Source organism: Vipera ursinii (genome assembly GCF_947247035.1).
Source record: "Vipera ursinii genome assembly, chromosome: 1".
NCBI lineage: Eukaryota > Metazoa > Chordata > Lepidosauria > Squamata > Viperidae > Vipera > Vipera ursinii.
Genome location: NC_139512.1, coordinates 343,339,554 through 343,351,643, shown reverse-complemented (window position 1 = coordinate 343,351,643; position 12,090 = coordinate 343,339,554).

Genomic DNA, 12,090 nt, shown 5'->3' with positions numbered 1-12,090 from the left:
AGGATGATATTGATGCAACATCTTTTTCTGGGCAGCTCCTTCTTTGCTTTCAGAGCACTGCTACATCCTTTCTGGGACAGCTGCCCGAAAAAGATTTGAGTAATATTTGAGATTTTCCAAGAGAACTGCAAGTGATTCTTAATCAAATTCACCCCATAGTATTGATACTAAAAGCCAAGAATAGATGACTTAGTCACCCACTTGGAAGAGGTGTTTTGTTTTCTTTAAACGGTTCACATAATACAGATTGTACCTTTAAAGAAGATAAAATACTAAATGGAGAGCTGTACTCAGACTGGGAATATATAATTCCTAGATATTGCTGAATTCCGGCTCCTAACAGTCCCAATCAAGATGGCTAATAATATTGGCGGATGAAGGAGGACATGCTGGGAAATTAGTTAAGCAATATGTGGAGGATCACAGGTTTTCTTGGCTGACAATAGAATAGAGTAGAGTAGAGTAGAGTAGAGTAGAATAGAATAGAATAGAATAGAATAGAATAGAATAGAATAGAATAGAATAGAATAGAATAGAATAGAATAGAATAGAATAGAATAGAATAGAATAGGAAGGGACTTTGGAGGTCTTCTAGTGCAGCCCCCTGCTCAAGCAGGAGCACCTATACCATTTCAGACAAGTGACTGTCTAGTCCAGGGGTTCCCAACCAGGGCTGCGAGCTGATATTCCAGGGAGTGTGAAAACTTGAGTTTTCAAAATTATAGTGTATATGCATAATTTGTTGCCATTATTTCAAACTTTTGTAAGGGGTGCGAAAATACATCAGAAGTGTGCTAGGGGTGCGGGGTACAGAAAAAGTTAGGAACCACTGGTCCAGTCTCTTCTTAAAAATCTCCAGGGATGCAGCCCACGATTTCTGGAGGCAGGTTGTTCCACTAGTTAATTGTCCTCACTGTTAGGAAGTTTCTCCTTAATTCCAGGTTGCTTCTCTCTTTGTTCAGTTACCAGCCATTGTTTCTTGTCCTGCTGTCTGGTGCTTTGGAGAATAGTTTGACCCCCTCTTCTTTGTGGAAGCCCCTCAAATACTGGAATATTGCTATCATGTCACCCCTGTTTCTTCTTTTCTTTAGACTAGCCAAACCCAAGTCCTGCAGCCGTTCTTCATAGGTTTAATCTCCAGGCCTTTGATCATTTTAATTGCTCTTCTCTAAACTTTTTTCAAAGTCTCAACATTTTTTTGTGCTATGTGACCAAAAGTGGTTGCAGTATTCCAGGTGTGGTCTTACTAGGGTTTTATAAAGTGGTACTAATACTTCACGTGATCTTGATTCTATGCTTCTGTTTATACAACCCAGGATTGTTTTAGCTTTTTTGGCTGCTGCTGCACACTGCTGGCTCATAGTCAAGTGATCATCCACTAGGACTCCAAGGTCCCTCTCATGGTAACTGTTTTTGAGCCAGGTCTTGCCTAATCTGTACTTATACCTTTTATTTTTCCTGCCTAAATGTAAAACTTTGCTTTTCTCCACATTAAAGTTCATTTTGTTGGATAGGGCCCATTTTTCAAGTTTCTCAAGATCTTTTTCGATCCTAAGCTTGTCTTCTGGGGTGTTGAATATTCCTTCCAGTTTGGTGTCATCTTCAGATTGGATGAATTCCCCTTCTATTGAGTAGTGGGTTCTAGACCGCATGGAAGACGCCAGGCCACAGGGTACAGCATAGCAGCTCTTTATTGTGGGTGGAACTGAACTGGGGATTTGGGGTTACCTGAGTCCTTATATATACTTGGCCAGGTATTCACCTGGCCAATCCATTTGAACCTGGTATTCCCGCGAGAAAATAGCCCAATCCGCATCAGTCCCGGTACAGCGCCACCTAGTGGTATAAGTAACGCTGTTGCTATGTTGTAACCCAAAACCATACACAACACCTTCTATTCCCTCATCTAAGTCATTTATGAAGATATTAAAGAGTACTGAGCATAAGACGCAGCCTTGTGGTACCGCTCTGCTTACCTCTCTCCATGTGGATGTAGTGCCATTGAGGACTGTTTGCTGAGCATGGTTTGTCAGCCAGCTACAGATCCATCTGGTGGTGATGTTGTCTATCCCACCTTTTTCTAGCTTACTAAGCAGCAGGTTGTGGTCTACTATGTCAAATGCCTTACTGACATTTAAGTATACTATGTCCACAGCATTTCGCTGGTCTACTAATTTAGTCACTTTATCAAAGAATGAAATAAGATTGGTTTGGCATAATCTGTTTTTGACAAACCCATGCTGGCTACTGATTATAACTTTGTTTGCTTCTAGTTGCTCACACATCTGTTTTTTGATTATCTTTTCCAGGATCTTCCCAGGTATTGATGTCAGACTGATTGGTCTGTAGTTTTCTGGGTCTATTTTGTTTGCCTTTCTTGAAGATGGGAACCACATCAGCATTGACTGGGGAATTCTGGGATTTGAAGTCCACACATCTTAGAGCCACCAAGGTTGAGACCTACTGGCCTAGAGCAGGGGTAGGCAACCTTGGCTCTTTTATGACTCGTGGACTTCAACTCCCAGAATTCCTCAGCCAGCATGCCTCAGCTTGGAAACCTCTCCCTTTCCCCTCAGCATGGCTGGCTGAGGAATTCTGGGAGTTGAAGTCCACGAGTCATAAAAGAGCCAAGGTTGCCTACCCCTGGCCTAGAGTATGTGTCTCAGAGGAAAGCATCTTGAATAAGCTCAAAGTAACAACCTTAGGCCTGCTGCATTTGTATTACGCCCCACTGAGACAACAAGACTTCCTTCTGAGTAGGACAGCAAATGCAATATACCAAAGCAACACATTTGACAAGAGCTAAGTCAAGTTATGCTAAAATATTTATATGAAGCCTAAATAATAGATGAATGGAACAAAAACAACCAGTTTTGTGTACATCTCTACTGTCGGCTTTCATTCTGAGCATGTGGGAAGACACAAGGTCCTTTCCTTTATTTTTTTGTCCTCTGGGGAGAAAGAGAAGCATCCACATGCTGGAGGAGAACAACGCGCCTTTTTGTCATTCAAGTCAGCACAAATTGCTCCTTTCTGTCTTCTTCCAGGAGAGCAAATATTTAGGTAATTCAGCTGTCGGAATCATTTACTCTGTCACAAGTACCTTGCTTAGCAATGGAAATGCTAGTCCCAGTTGTGGTAATAAGAAGTTGAAGATTACCTGCAGAAACAAAATATTATTATTAAAAACTTTAAAATTATATAAAAAAACCAGAACTCAAGCAGAATGAAAAAGGGATTTAGGTGAAGAGCAAGTGTTAATCACATAGGAGCTATCTCAATAGTTCATCATTGACTGGAGTCCCCAAGCCCACTGACACAACCACAACTTGAGGGACCTCTGGAAAATTAAAAGGGATGAAGGTGGCCTTCCTGTTCTAAAAAAACCCAACACCATTCTAGGCTGCCTTAACAGAGGGATAGAATCAAGATCATGTGAAGTGTTAATACCACTTTACAATGCCTTGGTAAGGCCACACCTGGAATACTGCATCCAGATTTGGTCATCATGATGCAAAAAAATGTTGAGGCTCTAGAAAGAGTACAGAGAAGAGCAACAAAGATGATTAGCAGACTGGAGGCTAAAACATATAAGGAACGGTTGCTGGAATTGGGTATGTCTAGTTTAATGAAGAGAAGGGTGAGAGGTGACATGATAGCAGTGTTTCAGGATCTCAGGGGCTGCCACAAAGAAGAGGAAGTCAAGCTATTCTCCAAAGCGCCTGAAGGCAGAGCAAGAAGCAACAGATGAAAACTAGCCAAAGAGAGAAGCAACCTAGAACTAAGAAGAAATTTTCTGACAGATTAATCAATGGAACAACCAGTCTTCAGAAGCTGTGAATGCTCCAACACTGGAAGTTTTTAAGAAGAGACTAGACAGCCATTTGTTTGAAATGGTATAGGTCCCTTCCATCATCATCATCAACATCATCATCATTATTATTATTATTATTATTATTATTATTATTATTATTATTATTATTATTATTATTATTATTATTTATTATTTGGGGTCCACAGCAGAGAAGGCCTGTGGCCTAAGATTCATCAAATCAGGGGTGTCAAACTCGCAATGTCACATGACGTGTCGCGACATATCGCAACTTTTTTGCCATTGCCGGCAATGGGGTGGGCGCGGTTTCGTTATGATGCATCCGGCCTGCGGGCTGGCAGTTTGACACCCCTGCACCAAATAAAGCTCCCTAATCAACAGGGCCCGCAATGCAAGATAAAAATCAGGTGCTATAATTACTCTTCTTTCAATAACATATACTGGTCATTCTCTGAAAATTTATTGTCTCCTTAAAACAGGGGCATACAAAATATAGAGCAGCTCCCTGAAATTGCTCCAGAATTGAAAGTGTTAACAGGGCACAAATAACAATTATTACAAATACAGGGACTATTCTATGAATGATGAATGATGTTTAAGAAACAGGAATGGAATTAGAATGGAATCAGATTGATGGGTACTTAAACCTGGCTCTGCCTCCTGGTGGAGGATGTCTTTCAGCAGAGGGTCTCTAAAAACAAGAGGGTCTCTAGAGTTGATATAAGAATGTCAAAATGAGAGCAAATAGAGCCTTGGTGGAGCAGTGGGCTAATGCCTCCTTAAGTAACACCAGCTGCCTGCAATTAGTGCAGGTTCGAGTCCCACCAGGCTCAAGGTTGACTCAGCCTTCCATCCTTCCGAGGTAGGTAGATTGAGGGGCAATAAGCTGACTTTGTAATAATGCCGCTTGGGGCCCCCCGAAAGCCCTAATAAGCAGCCATATACATAGAATGAAGGCTATTGCTAAGCACATTGATTTGTGCTTTAGATTGTAAGCCGCCCTGAGTCTTCGGAGAAGGGCGGGATATAAATGGGATTTTTTTAAAAAAAGGAGAGGACAGGGCTTCAATCATAGGGAATCTGAACTTTTAAACTCCCTGTGGATGCCCGTGGGATCCTAGCTTTAAAATAAAAAAAGGCTACCCACTGCCTTAGAGCAGAGTTTCTTAAAGTATGGTACTAAGAATTCCTGGGGATCGCTCAAGACTCTCTGAGGGATCTGCAAAAGCAAAAATATTTCCCAGCGTATGCTGAAAAATAATACAGTATTAAAATCCCATCAAACAATTGTGAGAAGTGGTAGCATCAATTTTAATTTTTAATTAATATGGTAAATATTGATAAATGTCTACGTACCACTAAAACTCTCATGTCTGTTTGTAACCTTCAATTAGCCACAATGGCGCATCATAGGGCAACAATTTTTGAACCAAGATACTTCAACTGGGCTAACTTGCAGATTGCAGCCAAAATCTGGGAGCCATTATTCCTGTGGGAGTCAAATTTGGAAAAAACTTTGGCCTCTTCAGCACTGCTATACCACCATATTGCCACACTGCTATAGCTAGTCACAGTCACATGATTCTCTTTTTTTATTGAAAAGTTTTACAGTACATTTTGAAATACAAAACCCCTCCCCTCCCCCTCCCCTCTCCCCAAACCTCCCCAACAGTCACATGATTCTCATTTCTAATGCTTACTGATCATGTCCCAGAACTCAATGGGGAAGCCAGTAGGAAGTCTAAACTTGATCGTGATTGCTGACACTCCCTGCCAATTTCCCACAACAAAGTCAGTGGGGAAGCCAGCAGAAGGTGCAAGTGCATGGCTAGAAGTCAGGTAAGTAGGTGCTACAGGATGGATAAGGAGTGAGAGGTGAGATTAAAGTTGGAGAGTTTGTGCAAGAGTGTGAGGAAGTCCTCAAGAGGTGCAGTGAGTGTGCATGGGGATGCAGCATAGGTTAGGGAGGATACCCAGGAAGCAGTTCACGCTGAGGAGGGTCCATAGGGGTGAATACCCATTGCAGCATGAACGCAGAGAGATCAGGGTGAGACTTCCTTGAGCAACTTCCAACCTTCCTTGCCGGTTTTCCCATTGCCTTTCTCCCTGCCAGCTTCCAAGAGGCAAAGTCAGTGGGCAAGTTGGCAGGAAGTCAGAAATTGCTCCCAGTTGCCTTGCTTTTTTGCCTCTCTATGATTGTTCTGTTCATCTGTTTATGCAAATAAATATCTTTAAAATGATGACACAGCTGAAACGATGACCCAACAGGCCACTGATCGTCTATTAACCCATCCAAGTGAAAGCTCTTTTGGAGTCTTGCATAATTTTTAAAAGTGGGAGGGGGTCCTGAGAGGAAAAAAGTTTAAGAAACACGGCCTTAGAGTCATCATCAATCCCATTTCAGTCTCCTTTCTGGATTTAAACCTGTAACTCAGAGGGAAGCCTGTCAAGGGATACCTGTGCATAAATGTTAAGCCATTCACCTCCATGGGGACCAGAAATGGCATACCGCAGGGAACATTGATTGTTGAATGGGTGAGGAGAAAAGGAAAAAAATAAATCAGAGGAGACAGAAGGAGGTATCTTGGCTCAAATTCTGACTGGCAGCTTTCAGCTCAGCCATCTTTTATTGCAGCTCCCCTTTGTGGAAGTTCACAGCAGGGATTAGCAACAATCCAGGATGTGCAAGTAGCATTCCCAATATGGCCAATGATGAAGATTGCTTGGAGTTGTAGTTCAGTAACATCAGAAGTGCCACAGGTTGACTATCTCATTAGTACCTGTTGCAGGTCTTTCTATTATTGAAATTTGCTGGGAACTTTTAGCTCGGCCACTTGTCACCTGGATGCATTTTCTTTCCTACCTTTTCCCTTTTTCAAAAGTTATAAAAAAATATTGCATGATCTGAAGTTGGGTCATTCTTTGATCGGGGCTCCAGCAGTTCCCTAAATTTATTGCAGCAACCTTCTCAGGTTTATTGTTTTTTGAGACTTGCAAGTTTAATAAAAAGCAAGCTACTCGCTGTTCTCTGTGGCGGCCTCCTGGTGTTTCTTCTAATAGCTGGCTGCCCCCACTCGAGCATCGTTCCTTTATCCTTCCTGACTGATTACTCTGCTAAAATGTTACAGCCAATTTAAAAAGCAGTTGTGATGCCTCCTGCAAAAAACACTCCAGAACGAGCCCATTTCTGAGCAGTCCTTGAAGTACTGAAGGAAGGGAAAAGGTCCTGTTCCTTCAAAGCATGTAATTTTCTTTAGCAAAGTGTTCCCTTCCAGAAGTTGTTCAAAGCAAATCACTGGGTGGGTTGCATTTTGAAATTTGAAAAGGGGTGGGTGGGTGGGAATGGAGGCTAGTAGGAAGGCCTCCGACAGGGTGCAATTCAATTCATTTTCCCGCTATGGGGGTAAGCCACTATCGCTGTCTGTATAAGAAGATTATCTGTATTTAATACACAAGCTTTGAAAACCTCTCAGCTGCGTGTATTGATAAAGTGTTTTTTAGTAACCCATGGAACAGTTGTCACTGCTGGGCCATTTAACTGAGCAAAAGCCTCTTTCCAAGGGGACAAAATTAAACACAAGTTTCGTGAGGGGTTTTTCCTAGTTGAAAAGCAGCTCTCATTCCGGAGTGAAAAACCAACATGGAAGAACTTTCTGTCCAGCTCTCATATAATTTCTGGTTTAAAAGCAAGTCCTGGACCCATCACAACTTGCTTTTACAAAGTACTCTAAAGCAGATCATTTGTGGTTTGTGCACTGTAGGATACGAGCTGTGATCTTAAAAGGTTGTGTGAACCAGGCCATCCACAGTTAACCAGGTTAACCCATAATACGCTTCATGTTGTCTAAATGCAACCATTTTGTTCTGTTGGGTTTTGCAAGATCAGTGACCAGATCTGTAGATTTAATAGAGAGAGACGCTATCTCAGAGAATACATTTTCTTCCTCAAAACGTAGCCAGGATCCCAAAGAGGGGTATAAAAATGGGAGGGGGAAACCACAGAAATGGGATGACTGAAGCAGCCTCATTTCAGCAGTACCACTTTAGACTCTGCATCCATTGGCAAGAGAGTGCACTCCAGTATAATAATAATAATAATAATAATAATAATAATAATAATAATAATAATAATAATAATAATAATAGTAGTAGTAGTAGTAGTAGTAGTAGTAGTAGTCAATTTGAGTATTCAGTTGACTGAGTTTCATGTTTTATAAATAATAATAATAATAATAATAATAATAATAATAATAATAATAATAATAATAATAATAATAAGTTGGAAGAGACCTTGGAGGTCATCTAGTCCAATCCCCTGCTCAGGCAGGAAACCCTATACCATTTCAGACAAATGGCTGTTCAGTCTCTTCTTAAAGACTTCCAGTGTTGGAGCATTCACCACTTCTGGAGGCAGGTTGTTCCACTGGTTAATTGTTCTAACTGTCAGGAAGTTTCTCCTTAGTTCTAGGTTGCTTCTCTCCTTGACTAGTTTCCATCTGTTGCTTCTTGTCCTGCCTTCAGGTGCTTTGGTGAATAGCTTGACTCCCTCTTTGTGACAACCCCTGAGATATTGGAACACTGCTATCATGTCCCCCCTTGTCCTTCTCTTCATTAAACTACTAGACATACCCAATTCCAGCAACCGTTATTTATATGTTTTAGCCTACAGTCCCCTAATCATCTTTGTTGCTCTTCTCTGTGCTCTTTCTAGAGTCTCAACATTTTTTTTTACATTGTGGTGACCAAAACTGGATGCAGTATTCCAAGCGTGGTCTTACCAAGGCATTGTAAAGTGTTATTAATTTGGTTATGTGGGATCATAATAAGTAAAATGGCTGGCAAGGAAAGAACTACAGACAAACACAAAGGTATTTTTTCCAAAAGGCAACTGGATTTTCTTGGGGGTTTTTTTCTTTGAAAACGTTTCACTTCTAATCCAAGAAGCTTCTTCAGTTCTGTCCGACTGAAGGGGAATGGAAAGATTTATATTCTTTGTAGTCATCTGGTCATTAGCACTCTGAGAATCATTGAAGCCAATTTGGGGGGGTAGGTTTAATCTGTATCCTCAGAGTCACCTGAATCTTTAGAGCCTCAATGACTCTCAGCTAATGACGGACACTCAGAGTACTAACAATCAGATGATTGCAAAGAATATAAACCCTTCCTGTCAAGAGTGAAAAGTTGGCTTCACTTCCGTTCACTTCAGTTAGAACTAAAGAAGCTTCTTGGATGAGAGGCTAAATTTTTTCAAAGAAAAAAAATGCCCCAAGAAAGTCCAGTTGTCTTTTGGGAAAAATGACTTCGGATAACATTGCCTGAATGATTGAGAATCTCCATAGCCATTTAACACAGACAAACTTTCCTAATGTTGCTGTTTCCCCCCAAATTCACTATTTGTGCTCACGCAACCCACTTAATGAGCTTCATTGGAAAGCTTTGTTAATTTCAATATTGTTTTTCATACAGTTAGTCCACAATAGAGCCCAAAATGTATGTTGCTAAGTGAGACATTTGTTAAGTGAGTTTTTGCCGCATTTTATGATCTTTCTTGCCAGAGTTGTTAAGTGAATCACTGCAGTTAAGTTAGTAAAATGGTTGTTAAGTGAATCTGACTTCCCCATTGACTTTGCTTGTCAGAAGGTCACAAAAGGTGATTACACAACTCCAGAACACTGCAACTGTCATAAATATGAATCGGTTGCCAAACATTCAAATTTTGATCACATGACTACAAGGCTGCTGCAACAGTCGTAAGAGTGAAAAATGGTAATATGTCACTTTTTTCAGTGCCATTGTAACATTGAACAGTCACTAAATGAAGTGGTGTAATTTGAGCAACACCTGTAGTTAAGTAACATGTCCAACCAAGCTATTTTGTTGGTTTATGGCAGACATTGCAAACTTGGCAGACATGTCAAACAATGTATTGGGATGGTTTTGCCATTGCTGGCAGTGGGGTGGGCGGGCTTCCGCATTACACATCCGGCCTATGGGCCGGCAGTTTGACACCCCTGGTTTATGGTGTGATCTATTGTAATCATCAATCAGAAAATGGGTTAATTCAGTTACTAGGTGAAGTGAGAACAGCCTGTTGATATAGAGCTAGATTTTGAAGCTCTATGTCCCATCAATCCCAATGAGCATGACTGGGGTCCTTCATGCCCTTGTTTTGTTTCTTTGGTTTATAGAATTGTCTGCCAAGAAGATATTTTGAATGAAAATGGCATTTTTTTGAAATTTCATCTTAATCCATTCCAATGACTAACTGCAGCTGACTGTCTGCATTAATATTGCATTAATCCATAAATACCGTATATTGTCTAGTTAAGCATGTATTCTGAACTCAACTATTGTAGCTAGAAAATCATGGGTTATAGCTGGGAAACAAAAATTTTGGGGAGCAGGGTATAGTATGCTACCAGCAAGACTCTCTAAAATGTGTGCAGATCAGGACAAATGAATTTAATTAACATATAATTTACAAGTAGGAAGTATGACTTGTATGCTTAGTATTAATGATATACAGTATTTAATCATTTTCCATTTTTGTCACATTAAAGGTGAACGTTCTGTGACCAGTTTTGGAGAAGCTCTAAAAATTGCACCCCAAGCTTTGGAAACCTGTCTATGATTTCAGGACCACAAATTGCCTCCCTGTGATTTATGGCTTAGTATGAGCATTAGAAAGAGAGACAGTTTGATGTACTATAGTGGTTAAGGCATCAGACTACCGGTAGAAACCAGGAGACTGTGAGTTCTAGTCCTGCCTTAGACACAAAGCCAGATGGTAACCTTAGGCCAGTCACTTTCTCTTAGCCTTAGGAAGGAGGCAATGGCAAACCAATTCTGAAAAAACTTGCCAAGAAAATTGTAGGAGCTTTTCCAGGCAGTCCGCAAGAATTGGACATGACTGAATGGGAAAAATAAATTATTAACCAAGATATTGCCATTCTTTCAACAAATCATGACTTAAGCTTACATTAATTTTGAACACCAGGCATTATTACCAGTAAGGACAACTTTTCCCACAAACGTACACAGGATGTATAGATGGTTGATGTGTGAGGTGGAAAATGAGATGGGATGTCAATGCAATAATTAAATTCAGCATCATTTTAATGCCTATATCAGCATATAATTTATCTTTTTCTTCAGCCAAGCAGCTGGAGTGGGACATTTCAGGCTAATACCAGTTCTTGCAAAATGCTTGTTGAAATGACAAAACAAATAAACCCTATTCTGATTTAAAGCAACAGTCTAGTTCCCAGAACACACTAAACAGACACACACATACTGTGTTCCTACAACACAGAGAGCCACAGAATCCTTAAAATCTTCTTTAAGTTCTAAGATGGGCTGGGTTACACATCATGCTTGCTGGGTCTACTTTAATCATGGTTCACAAATCAATCCAATTTTCTTTATTTTAACAACATGCTTATACCACAAATGAACCTACATTCACACAAAACATGAGACTAATTATAGTTACTCAGTTTGTGGTTTGGTACAACCTGAAAATACAGCCGTTATGTTAAACCACCATGTGATTTGTTTAGCTTAGAGCTTAGCCTGTTTTGTGAACCCCAACCAACTGCAGCTTATTTTTAAAAAACTTAATAAATAAACCCTGGTTTAGCACAATGTGTTGATAAGGTCATTGCTATGGAAGCAGATATCCCGCTGCCTTAAGGGATGGTTGAAAAGAACTATTTCAAGTTCGGGGGTACTTTTATATGGCTGTTTCATATCATTAATTTACTTTAACTTTCAAATTAGCACCTACGTCTGTTCAGGGAGAGAGAAAACCTTACACAGAAGCAGGGTGCTGAATTGTTGAACTAAGTGTTCCTGAACTGTTAAAGAATGTTTTTTTTCTTTTTCATTCATAATTTTTTTACAGTTATTAACACTAAAAAGAGAAAGCATTACTCTTAAAATCAGCCATGGCAATTTGGCCTTTCTGAATTAATCTGTGTTTTTGAGTTGGTTTTAAGGATAAGTATGTAACTTCCAGTCCGAGTCCCTTGGACTGTAAGGCAATCAAACCGGTCAGTCCTAGAGGAGATCAACCCTGACTGCTCTTTAGAAGGCCAGATCCTGAAGTTGAAAATCAAATACTTTGGCCACCTAATGAGAAGGAAGGACTCACTGGAGAAGAGCCTAATGCTGGGAAAGGTTGAGGGCAAGAGAAGAATGGGACGACAGAGAATGAGGTGGCTGGATGGAGTCACTGAAGCAGTAGGCGTGAGCTTAGA